This window comes from Oratosquilla oratoria, chromosome 3 (assembly GCF_046742065.1).
Source record: "Oratosquilla oratoria isolate Oo_2021 chromosome 3, ASM4674206v1, whole genome shotgun sequence".
Classification (NCBI taxonomy): Eukaryota; Metazoa; Arthropoda; class Malacostraca; order Stomatopoda; family Squillidae; genus Oratosquilla; species Oratosquilla oratoria.
The window spans coordinates 88,119,714-88,136,189 of NC_134779.1; positions in this window are offsets into that span (position 1 = coordinate 88,119,714).

Genomic DNA, 16,476 nt, shown 5'->3' on the forward strand with positions numbered 1-16,476 from the left:
TTATATGTACATGTAGATATAGAACCAAGTATATACGTAATTAGGTGAAGAGGTGAATGAGTATATTTGTAAATAAGTACATAAATAAAGGGATGAATAAATTAATAGGTAAATAAATAAATTGATGAGTAGATAAACAGATAAATTGATAAGCAGATAAATAGACGGATAGATGAATAGATGAGTAGATAAATAGGTGAAGAGGTAAATAGATGAATAAGTGTCATATCATTCGTTCTATATATCAATACAAGTGTAATAGTAGATGTTCTTTATAAATTTGTAGTAGGCATTAATTGTATCCACAATTATATGTCCAATGTTATTGTAGTGTAACAAAAAGAAGCCACTGAACTTCAGGACTATAAGCTTAACCTCAATCGTAGGAAAAATGATGGAAACTATCATCAGAGATGTTATCTAACAGTTTAGAAAGGAAGTGTTTAATAGATAACCAGCATGGATTCAGACGGAAACGTTCCTGTGTGAATAACCTACTCGAATTCTACAACACAGTCATCTCAAATTATGACAAAAGAAATAGCATACATTTGATATAATTGGGCATTCTGAAGGCTTTTGATACCGTCACCCACGAAAGACTACTCGCTAAATTAGCTTCACACGAAATAAATGGTAACCTATCAAGCTGGACTAGTAATTGGTTAAACGATCGTAAACAGATAATCGTTCTAAATTGCAAAACTTCTAGATGGAAAAAAAAAATACGAGTGTAGTTCCTCAAGAAGAAAATTAAAAGTGGCCTATACTAACAATGACGGATTAATTTCAGGTATGAACGAACTCAATGATTACCTGCAAGAAGAAAAACCAGACATAATGGGAATTGTAGAGACTAAACTAAGAGGTAAAATACCATCCATCGATATTGGACAAGGACTATATAAATACTGGATAAAAGCAGGGACAAGAAACAGGGAGGAGGAATCATGTTCTTGGCCAAAAAAAGACTTAAACGTGACAAAAATTGCGGAGGGCAAAGGTAATGTTGAACTGATCATGATAAAAGTCGAAGGCAAGAATATGAAAAGTAGAAAGTTTGTGGTGACCTATGTGCCCCCAAAAACGAACGCTTGGAAAGAGAACGAACATACAAAAATGCTAGAAGATACAAGGAAATCACTAAATGAGATACTAATGGGCAGGGGTAATCTGGTAATTATGGGGGACTTCAATTGCAAAGAAATTTGTTGGGATAACATGAAAGTGCGAGGAGGAGACGACCTGTGGGGTAATGTACTGCTGGACATGACCATGGAATACACAATGACCCAATACGTCAGCGAAAACACCAGATACAGAAGCAATGAAGAGCCGTCGAAACTAGATTTAATATTTACAACAGAACCTGAAAATGTGGATAAAATCCATTACAAGACACCAATTGGAAAGAGTGACCATATACTCATCGAAACTGTACTAAAGGAAGAAATAGACAAGGAGAGAAATGAAAAGCATAGGAAAGGAAGATTGATGTACAACAAAACGGACTTTGCAAAACTAAAGATATTCTTCCGGAATGCAAACTGGGATAAATTCTATATGGAAGAGACAAAAGTGGATGAGATATGGAATATCTTGATGGAAAATTACAATGAAGGGGTAAACAGGCATGTACCAAGACAAAAGCGAGAGAGTACATCAAATGTTGGTTCAACAAAAAATGCAGTGAGGCAAATGACAGAAGGGACAAAGCTTGGAAAAGGTGGAGAAAAGACAAAAAACAAACCAAATGGCAAATTTATATAAACTATAGAAATGAGTATGTTAATGTGAGAAGAGAGGAAAAAAGGAACTATGAGAAGGATATTATAGATAAATGCAAAGATCAACCCAAACTATTCTATCGATATGTGAATGGTAAACTTAAAAACAAACAGGAAATGGTGAAACTACGCCAAGGAAATATAGAATACACAGAAGAATTAGAAATGGCCGAAGTCATGAATAATCACTTTAAATCCGTCTTCACCAGAGAGAAAATACAAAATTGGGACGTAGATAATAACAAGCAATCTCCCCACATGAGTGAGTTTACAACAACACAAAAAGAAATATCAGAACACCTATCAAAACTTGACGTCAGAAAATCACATGGCCCGGATTGTATTGCAAATTGGATTCTAAAGGAATCCAAAGAAGAACTAACGGACAAAATACAAAACATAATAATTAGCTCACTCAAAGAAGGAAATATATCTAAAGACTGGAAAAATGCTAACATTGTACCAATATATAAAGGAGGAAACAAGGAAGAACCCACCAACTATAGGCCAGTATCACTAACAAGCACTATAGCCAAAATTTGTGAGAAAATCATCAAGAATAGATGGCTAAAGCATCTGGAAGACAACAACATAATAAACCCAAGACAATTTGGGTTCAGACAAGGAAGATCATGCACCACAAACTTAATACGCTTCTACTCAAGACATAGTGCAAGAAAGAAATGGATGGTCTGATTGTGCCTCTCTAGACTTGCAAAAAGCTTTTGACAAAGTACCATACAGAAAATTACTAAAAAAAAAACTGGAACATATAGGAGGAATACAAGGGAACCTACTAAAATGGATGGAGGACTTCCTGACTGGCAGAAAGATGAGAGTAGTGCTCAGATAAAAAAAATTCAGATTGGAAAGAGGTGATCAGTGGAGTACCGCAAGGATCTGTATTAGGACCAATAATGTTTGCTATTTATGTGAATGACATGGACGAGGATGTGAAATGTTACATGAGCTTCTTTGCAGACGACGCCAAACTGTTAAGGAAAGTAGAAACTGAAAAGGACTGTGAAGCACTGCAGGAAGACTTGAATAAGGTATGAAAGTGGAGTCAGAAATGGGAAGTGGACTTTAATACTAAGAAGTGTAGCATAATGGAGTTAGGAAAAAGCAAAAACAGGATATCAGGAAAATACAATTGGAACCAAGGAGGTAAAGAAGGCAGGATCCGAAAAAGATTTGGGGGTAATTATCACAAACGACTTGTCCTATGATAAACAGATTAACAAAATTGTCGGGGAGGCTTACAACTTGCTAAGATCAATAAAAATGGTATTTGCATACTTGGATGAAGACATGATAAAAAAAATATTGGTTACATTGATAAGGCCTAGACTAGAGTATGTGGTGACATTGTGGTCACCCACTACCAATATATATACATATATATATATATATATATATATATATATATATATATATATATATATATATATATATATATATAGAAATAATCCAGAGAGCAGCAACAAAAATGGCACCTGCACTTGCAAACCTATAATATGAGGGGAGATTGGCTAAACTGGAGTTACCGACGCTGGAGCAAAGAAGAGAGAGAGGTGACCTACTGACTACTTACAGAATCATGAAAGGCACAGAGATACTCGATAGAGAGGACTTACTAAACTGAAACAAGAGAAACACAAGAGGACATGGAAAGAAAATAAAAAAAAACATAGCTTCCAAATAGAACTGAAGAAAAACAGTTTTCCACATAGAATAGGGGACACTTGGAACAAACTGGATAATGAAATAGTACGCGCAAAAACTATTCATGAGTTTAAAAGGAAAACTAGACACTGCGAGATACAAAGGTGGGAAGGGGAGCATAGCTCCCCTTCCCGCAAAATACAACTAGGTAAATACAACTAGGTAAATACACACACATATCCAATTACGCATTACTTACATCTCCAAGGTGCTACATTGTATGTATAATAAATGCTCGGCCAGCTATCTGTCGCTGAACCCAACGATGTACAATTTCATACAGTACAATAACATAAGAAATAAATGAGGTAGAATAATTTGATAAACACGAAGACATAAAATCTACCCGTACATATAAGAACACATGGATTAATGAAATTTAAGGGTTTTGAAAAGATGGAAGTGGAGAACATTTTGGCAGCTAGACGATTAGGAGGGTCAAAAAGAAGTAGTACGGCTGCGAAGATTATATGGGTGGGAGAGAGGTGAAGGTGAAGGGGGAAGGAAAGGAGGAAGTGTGTCAGTGAGTCGGAGGGTCAGTGTCGCAGTCTACACCTCGGAAGAAGAGTTTCAGGTTGTCCAGGTGCATAATAGTTTCTGTGTCTGAATGTAGATGTTTCAATTTGACTTTGTTAGTAGGTTCGAAAGCAAGGACACGGAAGGGACCAAGGAATTTTGGTGAAAGCTTGGAAGAGGGAGAATGGTTCAGGACATACACGATGTCAATTATTGCAATGTTAGACTCTCTCGCATTTTTATTATGAAAACGGGCCACTTCGTCTTTTGCGAGAGAAAGAGACTGAGTAATTCTCTTGAAGAGAGTGCTGAACTTTGCAAGTGAAACCTTTACAAAATCATCAAGGTTGTAAATAGGGCCTATATCTGAAGAAAAAGGTCATATGGAAGTCGTTTGTCTGAAGCAAAGATGACAAAGTGAGGTGACTCCGATATGAACCTATTGATGACACTGTTACGGCAAGACTGAATCATAGAGACATGGTGATCCCAGGAAAGATGAAGGTTGAAAGCGAGGTGTCGGAGAACACTGAGAATCTTTCTGTTTTGGCGTTCGACAAGGCCATTTGAACTGGGGTGGTAAGCAACGATATTACATTTTGTTATCTGGAAGGATTTGCAAATATTTGAAAGAATCTCATTGTTGAATTCCATTCCATTGTCAGAGAATTATTTTGGGAGTAGTGAAGGGGCAAATAATTTCATCAATGAAGGTCTTTGCAAGTCTTGTTCAGAACAGATTCAAGGATACAGAATCTGGAAAAATGGTCCATACACACAAACATGTACTGATTTCCACTAGATGTGAGTGGTAAATTGAGAAGGTCAATCGCAACCACATCAAAGGGTTTGCTAGGGATTAAATATGTCAAAATGGGAACTTTACTGTAAATATGACCTTTATGAGTAGCACAAGAATGGCAGGAGTCAATGTAGGCATGGATATCTTTTCTCATAGTAAGCCAAAAGTACTGAAGTCTGGCCTGTGTTAAGCATTTGTCTTTACCTGGATGTGCAGCAAGTGGAGAATCATGTAAAAGGAACAGAACTTCAGGTACTAAGTCAGAAGGAACTACGAGTTGTTGTACAAGTCTGTTTGGTTCATGCTTGTTGGAAAGCGTGGTTTCGTGGTAAAGAACGTCATCGACGAGTCTGAAGTGTTCCAAGGAGGTAGGGAAGTCTGTAAGGTCTGATGTATCTCCTGACTCGAGAGAAAATATCACACGTTTCCACATTGGGTCGGATCTTTGAGCTGCATGAATACGCGCATGAGTAAGAGTAACTGGCTGAGGAAGGAAATTGGTAGCAGCAACATTCCAAGAAAGTGCGTCAGCAATTTTGTTTGCTTAACGTGCACATAGGAGAAGGTGTGGTTGAATTCCTGAATTGTCAAGAATCAGCGAGCAAGTTTCCTGGACAGGTTCTTGCCTTTAAAAAGCTGAAGAAGCGCCTGGTGGTCTGTATGGACTGTGACGGGATAGCCAAGGATGATTTCCTTAAAATGTCGAAGAGCATAAATAACCGCTAAAACTTCAATTTCAGTAACAGAATGGTTACGTTCAGCTTTGTTAAGGAGTCTGCTGGCAAAGGCAATGGGGCGAAGGTGTATGTCTTGTTCTTGCATAAGAAGCATCAGTGTAGAGAATGGAAGGTAAGTTATAGTCAGGAAAAACTAAGACAGGAGCAGTAGTAAGGGCATTCTTTAAGTCTGCAAAAACTTGTTCCTGGGTAGACGACCAGTGAAAAGGAACATCTTTCTTTAACAGTGAAGTAAGAGGAGCTGCAATAGTAGAATAATTGCGGATGTACCTTTGGTAATATCCTGAAGGTCCAAGAAAGGAGCGAAGGTGCTCAACGTCTGTGGGACGAGGGAAGTCAACAACAGCTTTGACTTTATCAGGAACAGTAAGAATACCATGAGAAGTGAGAACATGACCAAGAAAACAAATTTCTGTCTTAAGGAAAGAGTATTTGCTCAACTTGAGTTTGAGGTTGGCATCAGCAAGACGAGAAAATACCTGTTGAATGGTTTGAAGGTGTTCGGGTATTGACTTAGAAGCTACTATGATGTCATCCAAATACATAAAGACATTATCACCAAGTAAGCCATCAAGAACAGTGTGCATAAGTCTTGTGAAGACAGAAGGAGCAGAGGTGAGACCCATAGCTAAGCGTTTGAATTGAAAATGACCAGAAGGGGTTGAGAAGGCTGCCAGGGGTCGGCTTTCTGGAGTAAGAGGAATCTAGAAATAGCCGGACATTAGGTCTAAAGTTGAAAAGACAGTATTATTCTGACCAACAGAATGTACATTTTTTTTGTAAGACAGGAGTAGGTGTCCGTTCTGGAATGGTGATCTTGTTTAGTTCTCGAAAATCTACAACAGGACGGAAGGTACCATCTGGTTTTGGCACAACAAACAAGGGAAAATTCCATTCAGAAATGGAAACATCGATGATATCTTGGGCAAGCATGTCTGTAATGAGCTTGTCCACAATCTTACGTTTACTGTGCGGCATTCTGTAAGCCGGAATGTAGCAAGGTTTGGAACCATGTCGAAGGGAAATGTTATGGTGAATGAGGTCAGTAGAACCTAGGGATTCACCAGGCAATGGAATGACATGTCGAAAGGCATTGCATAAAGAAATTAAATCCTGTTGAGCATCGGGGAAGTCAAGGGGATTGAAGTGAGATGCGTCAATAGGAACATTAGGCACATCGGAGTTAATGGTACAAACTGGCAAGGAAGAATTGTGGTCATAGATGACTTTTACTCTTGAAGGATACACTAGAAAATCACATAAGTTTGTACCAAGTTTGAGATGGAGGGGAGTATTAGTGTCATTGGCAACTAGAAAAGAAGTATAACCTTTGTTGGTGGTAGGGCATAAGGCTGAATTTAGTGATATGCCATTGACATGGGTGGATTCTGGCATACAGAGAACATCGCATTCCTGAGCTCGGAAAATACGAAGCTGCACTTTGCAATACTCATGTGATGGTAGAGTCACGGGTCTTGTTAACACTGGATTAGTATTACGACACATGGTGGAAAGCACAGTGGAGACAGGGGAGGAGGTATTTACCACTAAGGGAGGAGAAAAATGTTTTTCTGTTGGAGAGAATTCTGGAGAAGGGGAAGAACGCATTCTCTTCGTACGGTTGGAAGATTTGGTCAAGGCAGGTTCACTGTAAGGAGGGAGTGAAGTCTGAATGGAAATGTTCCGACGACGGCTGTACAGTGTCCTGTGGAGTGGAATCTAGAGCAGGCAGGGAGGAAGTAATATCCTTTGGAAGTGACTGAACATGGTCAGGGGTGAAAGGAGGAGGAGCAGCAATAGTGGGAACAGAAACAACTGGCATACTTTGTTGAGGGGAGCGGGATTGCTCAGAACTAGGAACTGTAGGAAGTGGTGTAGGGGTAGTCGCCAAAGGGAGGGCAGAAATCAAATGACTACTGTAACGTAATATTAGATATTACGTCATATGTGTAATTATGTTATAGAATTATGTTCCTTTGTATTACATAACTATGTTCATATTTCTTATCTATGTATGTATTGTAACAATGTTAAGCAGTAACGCCCGTCCACTATATGTAATCTTGCCTACGTGCGGAGAGGTGCGCACTCTTGTAGAACAAACAGACAAGCGAAATCCTGAATAGTTCGGAGCGCACAGATTTGACAGTTACTAAATAAATAGATTGTTCAAGCGAGTCGAGGGTCCTAAAACTACCCATGTTGACGTGTTAACTTACCCTCCTCCCCTCCTTTCACTCACCCGCACCCTTAACCGGAAGTATCCCGTTTCCGGTCCAATGGTATATAAGCGGTGGAAACCGCTCATTCCTTGTCATATTCCCACATATTGATCTCTTGATAAAAACTAGAAAGTTTAGATTCATGAGACGATTGGTGTGAAGTGATCACCCTTTTTGCCTACATTACGTGTCTGATATACATTGCATTACTTTACTTATATTTGTACTTATTACTTATTTTGATGCATGTTCCTGATCTCTTTGTACTTAGATAGTACCATATTGTATACTTATCTTGTGTTTCTTATTTGAACGATAATTTCCATATTCTTATAATCGTGTAACGGTCCCATTGACCCTACTGCCCATTCTCTTTTGTGTTGATTGCCTGTAAATATTTTCCCTGATATTAATAATTTCGTTTACTAGTTTTATCGCTAGTTTAATATTCCTTTCCTGGAATCTTCTTTGTTACCTTTACTTCTAGTCTTACGAATTATCTAGGCCCTGACCAGATAGTTCAGTCCTACAGTGGCTTCTAGAAGTGAGCTGGTTCTTAAGCACTTATCCGTTATACGTAACGTATCTTCACATACCAGCCGCCCGTAACACTACCATAAGTAATGCCATGATATGTGGGGTAGACGACAATGTCATATTACTGCATGGTGTGTAGATCTAGAAGCACATCTGCAGGAAACTGTACATCGGCCACACAAAGGGGAGTTTGAATCTCTGGACTTTGAGTAATGAGACTGATTGGAAGATGGATCTAACCTAGAACTGGAAATGTAAGTCGGAGGATTTCAAGAAGGTGACACGCTTATAGGAGGAGAGGAGTTTGAGGAAGGTTGAAGAAGATATAATATTTACAGGGGATCCAGTATCTATGAAGAGAGATATAGGGATGTTATGTACAGTAGCAGGAATGGAAAGAGCATTTGACCATGTGTTAGAGTTCGAAAGAGTACAAACGGGAAAGGACATGGGGGTGGGTGGTGGGGATGAGACATGAATGATAGGAGGGGGAGTGTTGAGAGAAACAGACGCAGATAGTCATTTAGGAGAAGAAGAAGGGGAAGTCTGACGGGGGGGGGGAAGGAATTATTAGAATGGGTGGAGTTAAAAAAACGACACTCAGCAGTAGTGTGAAAACAAATGACATGAATAGGGCATTGTTTATCGGGAGGAGTGTTAAGACGGAGAGCACAACGGTTGGCATAGTGTCCCGGTTTTTTGACAGAAGTAGCAGATGACAGTATTCCGGGAGGACGATCTTTGTCTAGGACGGTAGTTGGATCTGGCGCGAGAAGTATGTTTATAACGAGATGAAGATCTGGAAATATGAGCAATAGGGCAGGTAGGTTTGGTGACAGGGACTGGCTGAGCAACAATGTCATTCAGTGTCTTAGATGAATCACGGATTTTATGAGAAAAAATTGTTAAGGTCATACCTGGAGTGAAGTTAACGGACGAAGTTTTGGCTAAGGTGTCCGGATGGAGAAGAGAAAGAAATCGAAATTAGGAAATGAGGGAAACAACATTGGCAAGGGAGATTTTGTCACCAGCTTCAAGCCAGGCGGAAGATGTGAGAGCTGATTTCAGCTCTGACTTAAGGTTAGATGCGAGTTTTAATGCTCTTTCTTTTCTCACATAAGGAGGAGAGTTTGTTTTGAGAGCAAGGTTATAAAGAGGGTAGAGGGAACCTAGGGTGTCGCGTTCTCCAAAGGTACGTTTGAATTGTTTAATATAGTCATCATACTGAGTGCAGTCCGTGAATGCATCGGAAAGAAGGACGTCACCAGCATTAGAGGTAAGGTCAACAAAGCTGAGAAGAACAGCTATTTTCTCCTGATCGGTAGCGCATTTTCTGCGGGTGGGAATATTGTCTCCCGTAAACTTGGTAACGTCGACAGTTTCATATACTATAGTCATTAGTTGTGGAATGGGAGGTTGGGTGGACGAGGAAGCCATGGTAGGAGGACTCGAAGGTGGATTTTGAGACAGTGGGGATGAAAGTAGTGAAGGTAGTGACTCTGGAGATGAAGGTAGTGGAGGAGGTGACTCAGGGGACGAAGGAAGTGGACGGTTAAAGAATGGTGGAGTGCGTGGAGAGAAATTGATCGAATGACGAGGGAATTTGGGACTAGGAAGAGGATAGCGAGGAAATTTTGTCATGCGGGAAGGGTGTGTAGTGCCAGTTTTCCACTTACCTTGGAAATAGTAGGAAGAAGTGTTGAAGAAGCAGGTAGTATTGTATCGGGGTGGCTAATGAGTTTATATTTGGATACACACACAAAATGACACAAACACAAAATGCGTGCAACTGCTTACAAGGCTGCTTAGATACTAACGCCACGCTCTCCAGTTCGCGCCAAAACAAAGGCGTGCATCGCATCTGCGATATACAACACAACCAACTCTTATAATATAAATACATAATAACATAATATAAATGATACAATAAATAACAAAACAACAAAATACAATTCTACACCACACCAACACATCGCTCGGCCCGCACCACTTGGTGCCCTCACCGAGCAAACAAGAAAAAGACTAACCGAGGCAAGTAGAATCCAAATGACCTAAAGACAAGCCACACACATACCACAAACACACAGTGGCAGACAGAAGTGTGGGACAAAAGGATATAATAGCACACCCAAATACATTAAATAAACACATACATATATGAGGACATAAAGACAATACAGACAACACAAAAAGGAACATAAGACTGGCGCCAGTTAACAAAAAGACAAATACAGCAATTGCCGGACGTGCGGGACATGATACTTAATATCTAAACACGACAAAATACAATACAAGAATACATAAATGGGAAACATTACAAGAATACATAAATGGGAAACATCACAAGAGTACATAAATGGGAGACATCACAAGAATACATAAATGGGAAACATCACAAGAATATATAAATGGGAAACATCACAAGAATATATAAATGGGAAACATCACAAGAATACATAACACTACACAATGAAAGTTTAGGTAATTACAGGACCCCTTGACCTAAGGTCATAACAATGAGGGGTAGCTAAACAAGGCAAAGTTCTTGCTGTGGGTAAAGGAGGATGCCGGGTAAAGGTAGTGATAGGCACTTGAGTCTTCTTGAGCCTATCAGCGTGAGAAATCTCGCTAAGGCCTGTAGAGGGGTCAAAAATCCTGAACTTGTTAGGATGTAGGCGTTCAGTCACCAAAAGGGGGCCCTCAAATTTACAATTTAATTTTGACTGGCGATCAGGCATGCATTTACAAAGGATTACAAAGGCGGAGCATGCCGACAGGAGACCTTTTGGTCCATATCTAGGTCGGATGCGAAAAAAATCATAATAACAATAAAATTATAAATAAAAACTATAATAATGTAAATAACAAATAAAATACATAAATAAATGCATAGGTATAGTTAAATAATAAACAAACTGGTAAATAGTAAATAATAATAAATTGACATATAACTAATAATAAATTAAAATCAGAAAGACAAATGATAACAAAACAAAAACAAATAATATAAAATAAATTATAATCATTACAGCATCTTGCTTAGGTGTATATCTAAATGATTCTTAAAGCTTCGAACTGAACTACATTGCACTACCTGTGCAGGAAGTTTATTCCATTCATTAACTACACGGTTGGCAAAGTTGTTTCTACCTACTTCCAAATTGAATCTATTTCCGGACAGTTTGAGACCATTGTTTCTTGTCTGATTCTCATTCAATATGAAAATTTTGTCACTTTTGATGTTGTCAATTCTCTTTAAAATCTTAAAGACCTGTATCAAGTCACCTCTGAGTCTACGCTTTTTTAGGGAAAACAGATTCATATGTTATAGTCGATTTTCGTATGATTTATTTTTGATATTTGGAATCAGTTTTGTGGCTCGCCGTTGTACTTTTTCCGGTCTGTCAATGTCTTTAATGAGATTCGGTGACCATACGGAAACAGCATATTCCAAATGTGGACGAACTAACGATTTATATAGCTTGTTAATGAGTGATGGACTTTTAAAATCATGATCACCAACACTGGTGATCACAGGTGTTGCACGAGCATATTGTTGTTTCAACATGTCGGCCTTTGAAACATCCAGTTTATCCTTAACAGAAGTATAAATGGCATGCAGCACATGACTCTGTAGTTTACTATACGTAGTCATCTACATTGTAGAGAGGACGAGCAGGGCTGTCAAGCACATCATATGGGAGTCGTTTCTCAACTCCAAAGATAACATAATGAGGCGTTTTTTCAGTGGAAACATTAATGGTGCTATTGATACAAGCACTATCATGGGGAAGCCAATCCTCCCAAGACTCATGAAAATTACTAGCAAGGTGACGTAGGATCTCTAAAATTTTCCTGTTCGTCCTCTCCACAAGACCATTGGACGCTGGATGATAAGCAGTCACGAATGTCTGTTTGATATCATAACGTTCACAAATACCTGCCAAAACCTCGTTCCTAAATTCAGTCCCAGTATCACTAAGGAGCACCGAAGGTGTGGTGTATGGACACAACACATGGGAAACTAAAGCATGTGCTACAACTGGTGCAGATTTGTTACGTAAGGGAGCTAAGACCACAAAACGACTAAAGTGATCCACGCACACAAGGACATACACAGAGCCCTGCGTGCTACGAGGCAGTTGCAAAAGGTCTATAGCCACAGTCTGAAAAGAGCGAGAAGGAGTAGGGTACTCTAAGATGGGAGCAGTGCTCGTAGAACCTTTGTTCTGGGCACAAGAACTACACCGGGCTACATGAGAGGTAATGTCTAGTCGCATTTTAGGCCAATAATACTTCTTCCGCGCCATAGCCAGAGTTTTGTCACGACCTGGGTGACCAGCCTGAGGGGCATCATGAGCAAGGGACAAAACAACGGGAATTAGAGACTCAGGGATCACTAGCTGTGCCACATCTTGCTCAAACACTTCCACATTACGAATGAGAACCTCGTCCTGCAGGGAAAATTGGTACAGAGGTACTGGTAAAGCTGGTAAGGTGGAATCATCACCAGACTCCAAAGCATAAATGACAGCAGACCAAACAGGGTCTTCACGCTGAGCTTTGGCCAGATCCTGCAGGGAAAAGTTATGAATCACGGTAAAAGCAGGGATATTCAGTGAAAGTGCATCAGCAACATGGTTCACACGCCCGGGGACATGCTTTAGGGTTGGATTGAATTCCTCGATCGTGAGGAACCATCTGGCTAGGCGACCTGATAGATTCTTGCCCTGAAAAAGCTGAGTGACAGCAGTGTGGTCCGTGTAGACTGTAATAGGATATCCAAAAATGATATCACGGAAGTGCTTTAAAGCCCACACCACTGCCAGGGCCTCTAAATGAGTAACAGAGTAACGGGACTCAGGCTTGTTAAGAATGCGACTAGCATATGCAATAACATGAGGTCTACATCCATCTACTTGTTGCATGAGTACAGCTCCAATACCTGTACCAGAAGCATCTGCACAAATAGTAAAGGGGATACTATAATCAGGGAAAGCCAACACAGGTGCTTCAGTAAGAGCAAGCTTCAAGGAATCAAAACTTGTCTGATGGACATCACGCCACTGGAAGGAAGAGTCCTTCTTGAGAAGGCGAGTGAGAGGGGAAGCAATTGAAGCAAAGTCTTTAATGAATGCACGATAGTATCCTGCAAGTCCAAGGAAGGAACGTAAATTTTCAACTGACTTCGGTATAGGGAAGTCTCTGACTGCCTTGATCTTTTCACCAGTGGTATGGATACCATGCTTGTCTACAACATGACCTAGGAACTGGATACTAGCCTTGAAAAAGGAACACTTGGGTAAGTTGAGTTTCAATCCAGCTTCAGCAAAACGTTGCAAGACCATGGACAACTTAGAAAAGTGGCTTTCCACATCTTTGGAAACTAGAATCAAATCATCCAGGTAAACAAAAAGTCCATTCCCAATTAAGCCATGAAAACGCTGGCAAGTCAAAGGAGCATTCCGCAAACCCATGGGGCAACGAAGCCATTCATAGTGCCCACTGGGAGTCGAGAAGGCCGTGATCTTACGAGACTTCTCCTCCAGGGGTATCTGCCAAAAACCTGCTTTTAAATCTAAAGTGGTGAACACCGTATTACCATTGCCAATGGACTGAAGAAGCTCACTTAAGATAGGCAGAGGATAATGATCTGGAAGAGTGACCTCATTGACTTTCCTGTAATCAACAACAGGACGAAAAGTTCCATCTTTCATAGGCACCAGGAGAAGAGGCGAGTTCCACTCTGAGTGGGACTCCTGTACAACACCTTCATTCAATAAATCGTCAACCAAGGACTGGGCTATAAGCCGACGAGAGTGAGGTAGCCTGTAAGAGGGGACGTAAACAGGACGAGTGCCTGGCTGAAGATCAATTTTATGAACCACACGGTCCGTAACCCCTAACGGATCACCTGGTAAAGCCAAAGCCTGGCGGTGGGTGACTAGCAGGTCAAGGAGACGAGGCGTCTCTTCAGGAAAATCAATCTCGCCTACAAATGAGGCAAGCTCAGAAGCTAAGTGAGCAGGGTCACGTGTTGGAGGAGACTGTAATACAGAAGCTGCTATAATAGGCGAATCCTGGAAAGCAGCAACGTGTACCACCTCAAAAGAGCCTAAGTGACTGCCAGGAGAGAGAGGAATAGGAGCACCCGTGACATTGGTTACCATCGCTGTGGTAACATGATCCTCACGAATAGTGGAGAGAGGTCCTTCTAGGGCAAGCCGACGAATACGAATAGAGTCAGGCAAAGAGAGAACGTCAGACCCAATCGGGGCACCTGAGACGCGCACTGGAACTCGAACAGAACTTGAAGGTGCAATAAGATGCTCTCCTACAACAACAGCAGCACAATGAGCAACAGGGGTAGAGCGCTTAGAAGTTGGGACAGGCACATGTGCGGACTGATCAAGCACAGGAGAATCACAAACAGAAACTGGCCTATACGAAGCAGAGATATCAAAATTGCAGAAAGTCACTACACGGTGACTAGGAGAAATATCTATGCTATGAGCTGTAAGAGCATCAATACCCAAGAGACAATCACACTTAAAGGCAATGCCAGAGACAACAGCAAAAGTGACATTGAAGACTGTAGCATGCGAGGGAAACTGTAAGGGAAGACAAACAGATCCAAGAACAAGCAAGGGAGAACCTTGCAGAATGCAAATTATTACAAAAGGGAGATAAAGGGAGATTATACAATTCCCGTAGAGCAAAGTAAGCCTTTCTACTTAAGAGACTACATTCTGCACCAGTATCTACAGTGACAGAAAGAGGCGTATCCCTAGTAAGAAATTGAAAGGTAAGTAATTGAGAAGACTCAACAGCCACAGAGGGAATTATTTGAGACCGAACATTGCTGGTCAACTCTTTGGGTTGTGAAACACGCGCTGGGGAAAATGGGATTGACGAGGCTGGTGAGAAGTCTCATCCCTAAGTTTCAAAACCTTGAAACATTGATCAGTCGAGTGTTTACAATGACCATGGATATGGCAATAACTGAGTCTACCTGGAGGTTCTACTCTAGAAAGGTCATGCGACAGATTAGGAGAAACAGTAGGTACACTCCTGCGAACAGGGGACAGTCTTGACTTGTGTACCTGGCGCCTACGGCGGTTACAAAAGTCGCTCGAATGACCAGACCTGTTACAAGAGGTACATAACAGGGGAGGGGGGGGTAACTGTAGATTGAGGGGAACTATGAGTAGGAACTGTAGACTGAGAGAACTGAGGAGAACAAGGGACATGACCATGTTGATGAGCATTGCTAATACACAAGGAACTAGACGGCACTTCCCCCAGATTACGAGAAAGCTGTGACGCAAAGGACAATAGAGTCTCATCAGGCTTATACATGAGAGAAGATTGAGCTGCCACCATTTAATGTATCGGGGTGGCTAATGAGTGCGCAAATAAAGGCGTATAGTTTATATTTGGATACACACACAAAATGACACAAACACAAAATGCGTGCAACTGCTTACAAGGCTGCTTAGATACTAACGCTACACTCGCCAATTCGCGCCAAAACAAAGGCGTGCATCGCATCTGCGATATACAACACAACCAACTCTTATAACATAAATACATGATAACATAATATAAATAATACAATAAATAACAAAACAACAAAATACAATTCTACACCACACCAAAACAGTATCGAAGGGGAAGGAGAAACACTGAAGATAGAAAACACACGAAGAATGTCTTGGCTGCAAACAGTGGAAGGAATTAGTAAAGATACAGAGAGGAGGTACAATCTTAATTATATATATAATTATGATATATATAAAACAACTGGAAATATGTTATATATATCTATACTGGAAGCACAAAAAAGACTATCACAAGAACCACTATCAGTCAAATTCATAGCGCAGTACGTTAATCTTGAAAGGAGGGTGATCTCACGGAACCAGTGAACTTCGGTGAGCGGGGGAGATGACGAACGCTCGGTGAAACTGCGGAACTCGATGAGTGCAGTAGGTGGGAAGGGGGTGGCGTAGGGTAAGTACTTGGGTGGAGACGTGTTGACTTGGCCGGAAACGACGGCGAGTGCGGCTCCGCGCTGGCTAGGCGGTGGTGGTTGGGGTAGGAGAGGAGGTTCAACGCTAAGCGAAGACGGCGGTGAAGGAAGACCAGAT